Source organism: Sprattus sprattus (genome assembly GCF_963457725.1).
Source record: "Sprattus sprattus genome assembly, chromosome: 2".
NCBI classification, from domain to species: Eukaryota; Metazoa; Chordata; class Actinopteri; order Clupeiformes; family Clupeidae; genus Sprattus; species Sprattus sprattus.
Genome location: NC_137921.1, coordinates 34,139,771 through 34,152,270, shown reverse-complemented (window position 1 = coordinate 34,152,270; position 12,500 = coordinate 34,139,771). Strand labels below are relative to the sequence as shown.

The following is a 12,500-nucleotide window of genomic DNA, read 5'->3' as shown; positions in this document are numbered from 1 at the left end:
GCCATTTGTGAGCATAATCGCTTTGCTGCTAGGGCTGAACGATTTGGGAAAATAATCTAATTGCGATTTTTCCCCAAAATATTGCGATTGCGATTCGATATGCGATTTTTTTTCATTTTATCCGCTTTTTTTCCCAACAAAAAGTACTGAATGATTTAAATATGACCAACACAATATTAGATACATTTAGTGTGAAATATTCTTTCCCACATTTACATTTGTATTTAAATGCTCATTACAGAAACAAATCGGTGGCTTTGCCACTGTGCATTTAAGTAAGTATAAGAATAAACACAAGGCATGCACTTTTTAAAATGGCCTTATGCAGTGATTGTACTTCAGGGTTAGGGTTAGGATAAGCAGTTTTACCTTAAAATAACAGCTTTGAAAAAATTGGGGCTCAACAATGACTTAATATGGAGAATCGCCTCTGTGCCATTGCCATACCAGGGTCTGTAGGCAAATGACTGCGTTATGTAGGTGTGCCTGAAGCCGCCCGGTTTTTACTGTCTGCCGAACTAGTAAGTAGCTGTTTTGCTGTCTTGTGTTGCACTTGCTTGATGTTTGACCTTGTTAGGACAGTTGTTGACTAACTAGTTGGTCATAGTGTCAAAGTAAGCACATTTCAAGAGATTCAAGCCACTAGCATCTCGTAAACGATTAGCAATTGATCTGTTATACTGCTTTAAATCACTGTGTGCACAATTTTCCATCTTAAAAAAAAAGTACGTTGTAATCGCGGACGTTGCGGTTAGAAAATCGCGTTTTACCATATCGCGATTTAATCGCAAATGCGATTAATCGTTCAGCCCTATTTGCTGCCCATTGTTTTCCTTGCTGATGAGCTTGAGGACACTCACACACGTATGCAAACAAGCACATGCATGTAAAAACATGCAGCCCACACATCCCAAAAAACACACGCATGTACTCTCCAAAACACAGATATACACAAATGTATACACCCACTCGGACATCCTGGAATCCTTATCCTGGTACATTTAAGTCCAGCATTGCGTGAGGATGTGTTTGATCATGTGGGAGTGTTTTGCCTGTGTTGGATTTGTGTCAAATACAGCCGCGGAAAAAATTAAGAGACCACTTCAAAATTATCAGTTTCTCTGGTTTTACTATTTATTGGTATGTGTTAAAGTAAAATGTACATTTTTGTTTTATTCTATAACCTACTGGCAACATTCCTACCAAATTTCAAATAAAAATATTGTCATTTAGATAATTTATTTGCAGAAAAATGACAATTGGTCAAAATAGCAAAAAAGATGCAGTGTCTTCAGATCTCGAATAATGCAAAGAAAACAAGCTCATATTCATTTTTAAACTACACAATACTAATGCTTTAACTTAGGAAGAGTTCAGAAATCAATATTTGGTGGAATAACCTTGATTTAAAATTACAACTTTCATGTGTCTTGGCATGCTCTCCACCAGTCTTTCACATTGCCGTCGGGTGACTTTATGCTACTCCTGGCGCAAGAATTCAAGCAGCTCGGCTTCTTTTCATGGCTTGTGACCATCCATCTTCCTCTTGATCACATTTCAGATTTTTTTATGGGATTCAGGTCTCGAAATTGGGCTGGCAATGACAGGGTCCTGATCTGGTGGTACTCCATCCACACCTTTACTGGCCTGGCTGTGTGGCATGGAGCATTGCCCTGCTGGAAAAAACACTTCTCAGAGTTGGGGAACATTGTCAGAGCAAAAGGAAGCAAGTTTTTCTTCCGGGACAACGTTGTACTTTGCCTGGCTGAGGTTTGTAAAAGACCATAAGGATTGAACCAAAGCTGACTGGAGGTCCCTAAGTTCGTCTTCTCTGATGAGTCCAATTTCACAGTAGGTGCAAGACTCTGTGGCTTGTAGGCCTCTCCAGGTCTCAGTCTAACCATCAGATGACCATGTGTTGGGCAAAGCTGAAAATTGGACTCATCAGAGAAGACGAACTTAGGGACATCCAGTCCGCTTTGCTTCAATCCTTATGGTCTTTTACAAACCTCAGCCAGGCAAAGTACAACGTTGTCCCGGAAGAAAAACTTGCTTCCTTTTGCTCTGACAATGTTCCCCAACTCTGAGAAGTGTTTTTTTCCAGCAGGGCAATGCTCAATGCCACACAGCCAGGCCAGTAAAGGTGTGGATGGAGTACCACCAGATCAGGACCCTGTCATGGCCAGCCCAATTTCGAGACCTGAATCCCATAAAAAACCTCTGAAATGTGATCAAGAGGAAGATGGATGGTCACAAGCCATGAAAAGAAGCCGAGCTGCTTGAATTCTTGCGCCAGGAGTAGCATAAAGTCACCCAAAGGCAATGTGAAAGACTGGTGGAGAGCATGCCAAGACACATGAAAGTTGTGATTTTAAATCAAGGTTATTCCACCAAATATTGATTTCTGAACTCTTCCTAAGTTAAAGCATTAGTATTGTGTAGTTTAAAAATGAATATGAGCTTGTTTTCTTTGCATTATTCGAGATCTGAAGACACTGCATCTTTTTTGCTATTTTGACCAATTGTCATTTTTCTGCAAATAAATGATCTAAATGACAATATTTTTATTTGAAATTTGGTAGGAATGTTGCCAGTAGGTTATAGAATAAAACAAAAATGTACATTTTACTTTAACACATACCAATAAATAGTAAAACCAGATAAACTGATAATTTTGAAGTGGTCTCTTAATTTTTTCCGCGGCTGTATATAAATACTGGGGGGCACTGTGCCGCAACCAGTAGCCCCGACCACATTCGGGCTTGATGCCCATGGAGGACACAGGTTCGATTCCGGCCTGATGTCATTTCTCCTGTCCACTCCCCACCTCTTCTCCCTCTCATTTCCTGTCCCACTCTTCACTACAACTATCGATTAAAGGCCAAAAAGCCCAAAAAATGTATCTTTAAAAAATATATATAAATACACAAATATGACTGAAAGGGTGTACCTTGACACACACCAACATGATTGAATCCGTGTTCCACACGACACCAATATGATTGAATCCGTGTACCACACGACACAAATATGACTGAAAGTGTGTAACACACGACACAAATATGATTGAATCCGTGTAACACACGACACTAATATGACTGAAAGCGCGTACCTTGACACACAGAAATACGATGGAATCTGTGCACCACCTGACACACATGACAGAATGTGTGGATCATGCCACATAAATACGACTACCTGTGTTTACCACGACACAGATATGACTGAATGTGACTTGATTTGACGCACACAAATATTACTGAATGTGTGTATCACGACACACACATATGACTGAATGTGACTTGATTTGATGCACACAAATATGAATGAATGTGGGTATCGCGACACACACATATGACTGAATGTGACTTGATTTGATGCACACACATATGACTGAATGTGTGTACCCCGACACACACATATGACTGAATGTGTGTACCACGACACACACATATGACTGAATGTGTGTACCCCGACACACACATATGACTGAATGTGTGTACCCCGACACACACATGACTGAATGTGTGTACAGCAACATTTGACCAAATGTGTGTAACATGTCCAGTCTGTGCCAAAGTGGTGACCGGTGATTAACGTGCCTTGTGGCCAAGCGAGGCGGAGTAGGCCGGTGTATCCCATGACCTATGACCTTTGTCAAATGAATATTACATCATACCATCAGTCATGATACTGGCCATTCCTGAGCATAATCGCTTCATGAGCATAATTCCTGAGCATAATCGTTTTCACACACATGAGAACAATCCCTGCGTCATGAGTATGAGAGCGCCGCATTCCTAATATCCCTTCAGGTCTGGCACAGGCAGTGCGGGGATCTCGGGGTGACTAAGCTCACATTTCATAAATAAATGCATGAACGGTGACCGTTTGAAAAAAAATAAAATAATTAAAGTTGCATTTTACAGCAGGGAAAATGTCTGTCTATGGTGGGGCTATGCAGGAGATCTCTCCCATTTTAAAACACCCTCATGGTAAAGTTTTCACAGGATGCAACAGCCAAGATATCTGAATGAATCCCAACACACACACACACACACACACACACACACACACACACACACACACACACACACACACACACACACACACACACACACACACACACACACACACACACACACACACACACACACACACGCGTGGTCGGTAAACAGTAGACCACCCCTAATCTTGGCCTCCGTGTCATTGCTGCCCATCATTCACACAGCCAAGGCCTAGGTTTCCCCCCATTCACTCTTCTTCTTCCTTTTCCTCTTATGGTGTTGAGGAGTGGAGCTTGAGCTATGGAGCCGTTTTGGGGGGTTTGGAGAGAGAGCAGCTGAATGGCCAAGCTTCCCATCATGTCATAGCAGGAAGTATATGCACCGCTCACATACACCTGCTGCCAGGGAGACACATGGGAGACTGTTCTAACTCTGTTCTAGGGCCATGTATGACAAACTCTGACATCTCTGGACAGAGAAAGAGAAAAAAAGAGAGAGAGAGAGAGAGATAGAAAGAGAGGAGGAGACTTCTCACAGTTCAGTGACAAATCTGTTGGACTTCATTAGTGTCATAAAACCCCTCCATCATGTGATGCTGGTCTGGCCCGGCAGGAGCAAAACAACATGGACCCCTCTCTCCCTTTCACTGAAGGGGGGCAGTCCATCACGCTGCCTGTCTGAAATTAGAGGGGACATATGGAGGCGGCTGAAGCAAAGGGGTGGGGGATGGGGGGACCTGAGGTAGACTGTTGAGCGGGGAAGGGAGGTGAGACTCAGGACGGGCAACAAAAACAAATCCCTGGACGAATGTCTGAAATAACAATATAAACGGTACCTGAGAAACGGAAAAAAATTAAAATAAAAACGTATGAAATGCCCACCTTAGAGTGTGAGAACGGACCACGTCTCAGACAGTTACATATCTCTTCCCTGAGCACACACAGATAATGCAGTGTTGCTGCTTCTTCCCTTTCGCCCCTCCCTCCTTCCTTCCTTTTTCCCTCTTTCTCGCTCTCTCCTTCCCTCCCTCTATCCGTCTCCATGCAGGGCTCTGTGCACTCATTGACCGCACGCACACACACTCGAACACACACTCTCTTTCTGTCTCAAACACACACAAGCACGTACACACACACACCACACGTCCACTCCCAATCCCAGTGTTATCCGCACCAGACTATAGCTGCATCCACAGATCCGCCCTCACCCTTAACCAATGTGTTCCCTGACCGTGGAGCTCAGCCAATCAGGGCCCCTCTTCCCTCCTAGGCTGGGAGCCGCCCAGCGTTAACCCTCGCAGCGCCGGGCAGACGACGAGCAGACAGGGGCAGCAGGGACACGCTGCAGGAATACACAACGTCCCCGCTTCCCTTTGCAGCAACTGCACCTTAGCTGCAGCTGTTCGCTACTCTCTCTCTGTTCGCTACATTCAATCAAATCACACACAAAGAGGCTACCTCCTCCTAGTGCACATACACAGGAGCTACTCTGGCGATACACCCAACCCCCACCTTATGATAAAAGCTAATATACATCGCCACTGGCCACACAGGCCCTTCCCACTTTCATTCATGCCCATTGTTTTCCTTGCTGATGAGCTTGAGGACACTCACACACGTATGCAAACAAGCACATACGCATGCAAAAACACGCAGCCCACACACGCATGTACTCTCCAAAACACACATACACAAATGTATACACACACTCGGACATCCTGGAATCCTTATCCTGGTACATTTAAGTCCAGCATTGCGTGAGGCTGTGTTTGATCATGTGGGAGTGTTTTGTCTGTGTTGGATTTGATCATTCCACAGAATCCACACCCGACCCTGCAGAAAAAGAGAAGCACCGCGCTGTTCCGGCTCTGACAGCTCCGCTCCGAAGAGAGGAGGAGATGAACAGTAGAGGGGAGGAAATAAGAGAGGAGAGGAGAGGAAGAGAGAAGAGAAGAGAAGAGAAGAGAAGAGGAGAGGACAGGAGAAGAAGAGAGAGGAGAGGAGAAGAAGAGAGAGGCGAGAGGATACTTCCGGCTCCTGCACGTAAAAAAAAAAACGCCCCTTTAATTGGCAGTGTTGACTGAGGGCAAAGCCGGGCGAACAATAACAAACACATTTCTGCCCAGAGGCAAAAAAAATAAATTTCCCCCTCTCTCTGCGCACCCCCTACATTTGCACAGAAAACAAACCTGTTCAGTAATGCGTTGCAAAACACACACAGGCACACAGGCACACAGGCACACACACACACACACACACACACAAAAGGTGCTTTTGGATCGAATTCCTTCTTGCCTATATTACTTTCACTTGCGTAAAGCCCTAAGCTTCAAAGATTTGCTCTAAATGTGTCTAGTGATCAGCCCTAAGAAGCCGAGGACGACAAGGGGTGGGGCCTGAGAGACTGTAAACAAAGCAAGACTGTAAAGAGTGGGAGGGGCTGAAGAGAACCAGGTTGCATCACTCACAGAAAAGAAGCAGAAGAAGAAGAGGAAGAAAAAGAAGAAGAAGAAACACAAAATCACCAGGAGGGCGTGCTGTTTGATTAGCAGCCTGTGTTTGTGCATGGGGGGTTGTGTATTTTTTTGTGCATGTACGTGTTTTGGTGTCTTCTGTGTTTGTGTTTGTCGGGGGAGGGAAGATTAAGGACAAAACAGGAGCGAAAACAGAGGCCAATTGAGAAAGAACAAATAAGAAAAAACACAGGAAGTGGAGAGACAAATAAAAGGCAGAGAGAGAGAGAGTGAAAGACAGAGAGATCCCAGGCGGCTGTGATAAGCTGAGTCAAAAACACAGCAATAACACCAGCCTGCCTGCCTCTCAAGGTCCAGCCACCTCTCCCGGCAACAACAACAACAACAGCAGCAGCAGCGGCAGCAGTAACAGCCACCTTTCACACCATGACCTTATTGCCACAGATAAGAGTGCAAGATTGCGCAAGGTTAGAGTAACAGGAAGAGAGCCACGCGAAATCCAAGACAGACATTCATACCTCTCCTGTCATCTGGAGCCCCGCCGCCAGGCCAGAGGTCTGTGCGTGACAGTGACTTAGGGATGGGAACCGAAACCCGGTTCTTGTTTAGAACCGGTTCCTAATGAGCCGAATCTTTGGAATCGTTAGCCAAATTCAAAACCGGGTCTGTAAACGGACCTCTGTGCCGTTTGCGCATGCGCGAGCGCTTCCTTTAAAAAATCAGACCGCAGCAGAAATGGCAACTAGAAAGAAGCGATCTAAAGTGTGGCTTTATTTCACTCGAACAAATGCAAACATGGTCACTTGTAACGTCTGTAAAACATGTATTTCGTCAAAGGGAGGAGGTACATCTACTATGAATAAGCACTTGAGCACACAACATGGTATTAAATTACAAGATTGTCATGTTTTTGACTAACTAACGACGGCGCTTCATCCCTAACTTACCAAGGTAAACTCCTCAAAATGTTTTATCATAACGGTGTTACTCGTGTGTTATCAGCAAACGTTTGCGTTGTCGTGTTAACCATAACTAAACTTAGCATTTAATTGCTTAACAGAATGGGCGATGTTGGACATTGTCATATAACGTAGGCTAGCTTAGCTGTAGAATCTTCTATTTTCAGCCGTTGGCTTGAGGCAGAGGCAGTGCTTGCCTCCCCTCTGTTGGTTCTTGAAAGTTTGCTGATAACACACGAGTAACACCGTTATGATAAAACATTTTAAGGACTTTACCTTGGCTTGGTAAGTCAGGGATGAAACGCAAAAGACTCCGTTAATAATGGCGTTGCCTAGCAACGCGTGCAGCTCCCTAGATATGGATACGTTTCTCTTTCAATTCAGTGGCAGCAATAGTTAAGTTTTAAATATACTGAGTGCCTAGTTTGCGAATCATCTTTGTTCAAATACGTATGTGAGGCATTGTGTGCATGATACAAGTAAGTATGTTTCAGTACGTTATTGTGTTTGTAGTGGGTTCTACATTGCTATTAGAAGAGTTAAGCATAATAGTTCGCAATTAGCCATACAACCAAGCAACCTACAAGAAAATATACAGTCCTTCAGTTTACTCAATAACAAGGGCTTCATGTCAGATCAGACAATTCAACGATTTTGTTAGTGCCATTTTAATGCCAGATTTAGTTTCTCAAGAGTGCAATGAGGGAGGGGTTTAGATTGGACTAACTTAAACTAAACCTGGATGCATTGTAATGTTCCAACAATTATGAGACATTTCCTGAGGTATATCTGCTCTGGAAAAGAAAGATCAGTAGGTAGCAGAGGAAGGGTTGTATAGGGGTTGTTTGCTATTTCACTCATTCACTCATACACTCATCTATACAGTATAGATGAGTGAAATAGCAATCAACAGTGCTCTGCAATGTCAATGTATAGCTTTAGAGTTGACACTCTCACCACATATGCATTTAAATATTGTTGTTTTATATTTAGTGGCAAGAATGTCTGTTTTTTAATAAAAGTTTTTGGTTATTTATGTAAACATTCTGTTTATGGTGTGTGCAGCATTCTAGAAATTTATATAAAAGAACATTAATGTAAAAAACCCGTTTGTGCTCTTTTTTCACCCCTTACCCAATAAGAATCGATAAGAGAATCGATAAGGAATCGAATCGATAAGCAGGAATCGATAAGGAACCGGAATCGTTAAAATCGTAAAGGTTCTCATCCCTAGTGACGGTGCATGGGGCTAAAGGTGAGCGGTGTGTTTCTGGTCAAGCCATCTCACACCTAAGGGGCAGGTACAGGTGATCTACTTAAACCCACAGTCAAAAGCAATGCAATGCACTTTCTAAGGAGTGTCGAACAGGACTTCTGACAGCTGCAAAGCATATGAAAACTACATGGCCCATGTTACTATGACTTGAAGGCCACCCGAAGTCTGCGATTAATAACAGCTGTGTTAGCTACACTAGTGGAGGTGGATGGACGCTAGTGATAGAGAGAGCTGGTGCGCAGAGACTGTGCTTTCTAGCGACGTAGCCGATTCCTCGAAGCTCAGCACTTAAAAGCCTTCAGCTTGAATGGGAATGGGCCCGGTGAGAGCAGCCACCACTAACTCCAGACAGTGTAGTCAGCACAGAGAGCTCCACTCAGAGTGAGAGGCAAAGCATGTGGGAATACACTCCATCCATTCAGGCTTCTGGATTGCTTGGCTGTGTGTGTGTGTGTGTGTGTGTGTGTGTGTATGTGTGTATATATGTGTGTAGGTGTTTGTGTGTGTGTGTGTGTGTGTATGTGTGTGGATTTATTTAAAACTTACGCCACTTGTTTTTGTTTTGCAGATGTTCAAAGAGGGGTTGCAGGTGTATTTGCTTCTGTCCTTGTCATGATCAAATATTGGGAAGCACAGCAGCCTGTTTGTTATTTCATATAACCCTGTATGCCTTGACATGAGTCAAGGTGTGGGTGTGTTTGTGTGTGTGTAGTGGGCCGTGGCTCTGCTGCCGGGACGGACTTCCCACCGGCTGCTCCTGGGCCTGCTCAGACACACACACACACACACACACACACACACACACACACACACACACACACACACACACACACACACACACACACACACACACACACACACACACAGGGCCTGCTCAGACAGGTTTGCTGGCGGTGTCTCTCCCTCTGAACTCCCAGCGAGCAGCCAGCCTCCGCACTCACAACCCTAAGCACAGCACATGGTTATCCCACTGAAGCCAAGGGACTGGGAGATTAGGCGGGCAGTGAGCAGGGCTGGGGCACCACCTCCTACGCCACCAGTGACAGGGGACAGGCTGGGCTGCCCAGCCCTCTCTGCTCTACACTTTTTCTGAGACTGCAGCGCTCTGGGGCTGTGTGTGCTTCTTCTTAAGCCCAATTTTTGGCCGTCCGTTAACAGAGACACGGAGAGCCCTGTCCGTTGTTGCAAACCCTCTCTGTGGCCTGACATGCACCTCCAAAATGTTGTAACTAGAGAGCCCACGACCGCAGGGCTGTTTACCTTTCGGTTAGTAGCATGCTACATTAGATAGCTGGCTCAGACACCTTGCAAACAACTTTTATGTACAAATAAGACCGTCTACAGAGATGGTCTGCCATCTTTTTTTTGTATTATTGTCTTGCAACACCCACAATCGTCAATGAACCATAAATGGAAACGAGTCCATTGAGACAACTGCGTTAACATGGAGTAAAGGAGTTGTAGAAGTACATTTCGGCCTTAAGAACACGAAAACTGGATGGGGCGACATTTTTGCTGTCTCCCTCACTCCCTCTGAGATTTAGGCCCAATCTCAATACTTCCCCTTACCCCTTATCTTACCCCTTACCCTTGAAATTGCGCGTTCATGTGAGAGCTAGTGGTGTCTCAATACCCAACTTGATCAAGATTAAGGGGTAAGTTTAAGGGGTGTATGGCCCACGTTTTTGAGATGATCGGAGAGCTACCTTACTCCTCCAAGGGCTATCCCAGAGCACACCGCGAAACCAGCTCGGGAATTTTCAAAAAAACATGGCTGCTTGAAGCGAGGAATATTTTACATGAATAAAGCTATCTACACAACTTTTTATATGTTTATAATGACTCGGTTTGATCTGAAATGTGCTACTCGAACGATGCATAGTATTGTCGGTCTTAACTGAAGCTTTCAAACGGTAGTTTTAGGATACAAATTAGCGCGTATACCACCACTCCATTGGCTTATATGGTAGCTTGCCAGCTATCATGCTACATACACTACATGTAAGTATTTTTGGCTTATAATTAATTTAAAAATGACGACAGTCTTGTTTCGTGCTCTACACAGTTGTATACATGTATATTTGCAACCATGTTCTTCATTAGACTTTTTTTAAATCGCTAGTTTCATAGCTCATACAGTCACGCATGACGTACCCGAAACCGAGTGGCGTCTCATTTCATAGGGGAAAGATCTCAGCCCTTGGCCCTTACACTTGCAAGTGCTAGGGTTAAGACTAAGACAAGACTAAGCAAAAGGGGCAAGGAGAAGAATCGAGATTCGGCCTTACACTCCTGTAGAAAAACAATATCACAAAATAATGTTCATCATGCTAGAACCCAACCTACTACTAAATAATGAATGACTGCGATGGAAACTGATGTTTTTTTTCACCGATCTATGTATAATTTTTCAGATATGAAGTGCAGGTCACATGCTTCCCTACTCCACCATGTGGCCCAGTAGCCAGTCACCAGAGCTGGTCTCCACCCCAAACTCCTCTTGTCTGATCTCCCTTCTGGAAAAGGAGGGATTGTGGTCTTTCAGTTAAAGAGGCAAAGCATTTTCACAACTCCAGTGAGCCCGCCCACTTCCACAACCACTTATACACCCCCTCTCCCTCACCCTACCCCACTTCCACCCCTCCCCAGCCCACAAGGCTCCCTATGGAACCATTTACTCCAAGCAAATCCAGCCAGGGGCACGTACTTCTACTCAACCTATATATTTACGCACTTTCCCAACTGTGGGCTAACGCCGTAACATCACATCAGGCTAAATGAGAGTTATACACCACAGGGGGGGGCGAATGGGTTTTAATGAAAAAGGACAAATTAGTCGAATTATTCACCAGGAAAGGTCTAAATAACTCAATTCAAACTGTACAAAGATAAACACATTCAGAAGTGGCTCTATTGTATTCACATAAATACTTGGCAGAGTGAGATCTTTAAGAAACAGACTACAGAGACCCGGTTACCCTAAAGCAAGCTCTTTACATTATTACTTGTTGAAGCAACCAGTTCACAATGGTCCCCCCCCCCATTGTTCCCACTGCCAGGAAGTCATCGTTAAGTCTTAAGGAGGGTGCCCTCTCTCATGAGGCAAGCATTTGTTTTAGCAGAATAATTGAGCTTCTCCAGGGTGATCAAACTTTTTAACAGCTGCCTATTAGCTTTGATATCGTAACCAAAACAAAGTTCCAGGCCTCCAAGATCCTCGTCATCTCTCTTTCCCCGATCAGCCGATCGGACTCGACGGACCCCGGCGTGTGACGCGCTGCATCTGGTCAGGGTGGTTAATCAGTGAGGGGACAGACTGCCGTGGGGGTACTGGTGGCAGCAGGAGCAGGATGTTCTCTGCCCTGTCTGCTGATTGGGTTAGGGAGAACACACTTCCCGAGGGGGACAGAGATGGGGGGGGGGGGTGAGTCACCTGTACCAGTTAGGCATGTTCCTCGAGCTAAGAGAGGGAGAGGAGGAGAGAGAGAGAGAGAGAGCGAGCGAGAGAGAGAGCACACCTATCGAGGATGGTGATTTGAGAGATGGGGGGGGGGGGGGGGGGGGGGGGCGGTCTGGTGGCTGAGGTCTGGTGTCTGAGTCACAAGGTCTAATGCACGAACACACACACTCTTAACCACAATGAGACAGTCTGATGGGATTGTTAGCGGGCAGGTCTGGAGGCTGTGGGGACACGCCGCTGTGCTCATGAGAATAAAGTGAGAGAGGGCAGGAGTAGGGCGAGGGGTACAAAGAAGGAGAGAGAGAAATACAGACAAATAGGGAAA

At 44.9% G+C, this 12,500-nt stretch overlaps 1 protein-coding gene across 2 annotated transcripts in view; it reads right to left on the bottom strand.

The window, feature by feature from the left end:
- insrb (insulin receptor b) overlaps positions 1-12,500 on the bottom strand; it is a 90,571-nt gene that overhangs the window by 28,322 nt on the left and 49,749 nt on the right. The gene's annotated exons all lie outside the window — the stretch shown is intronic.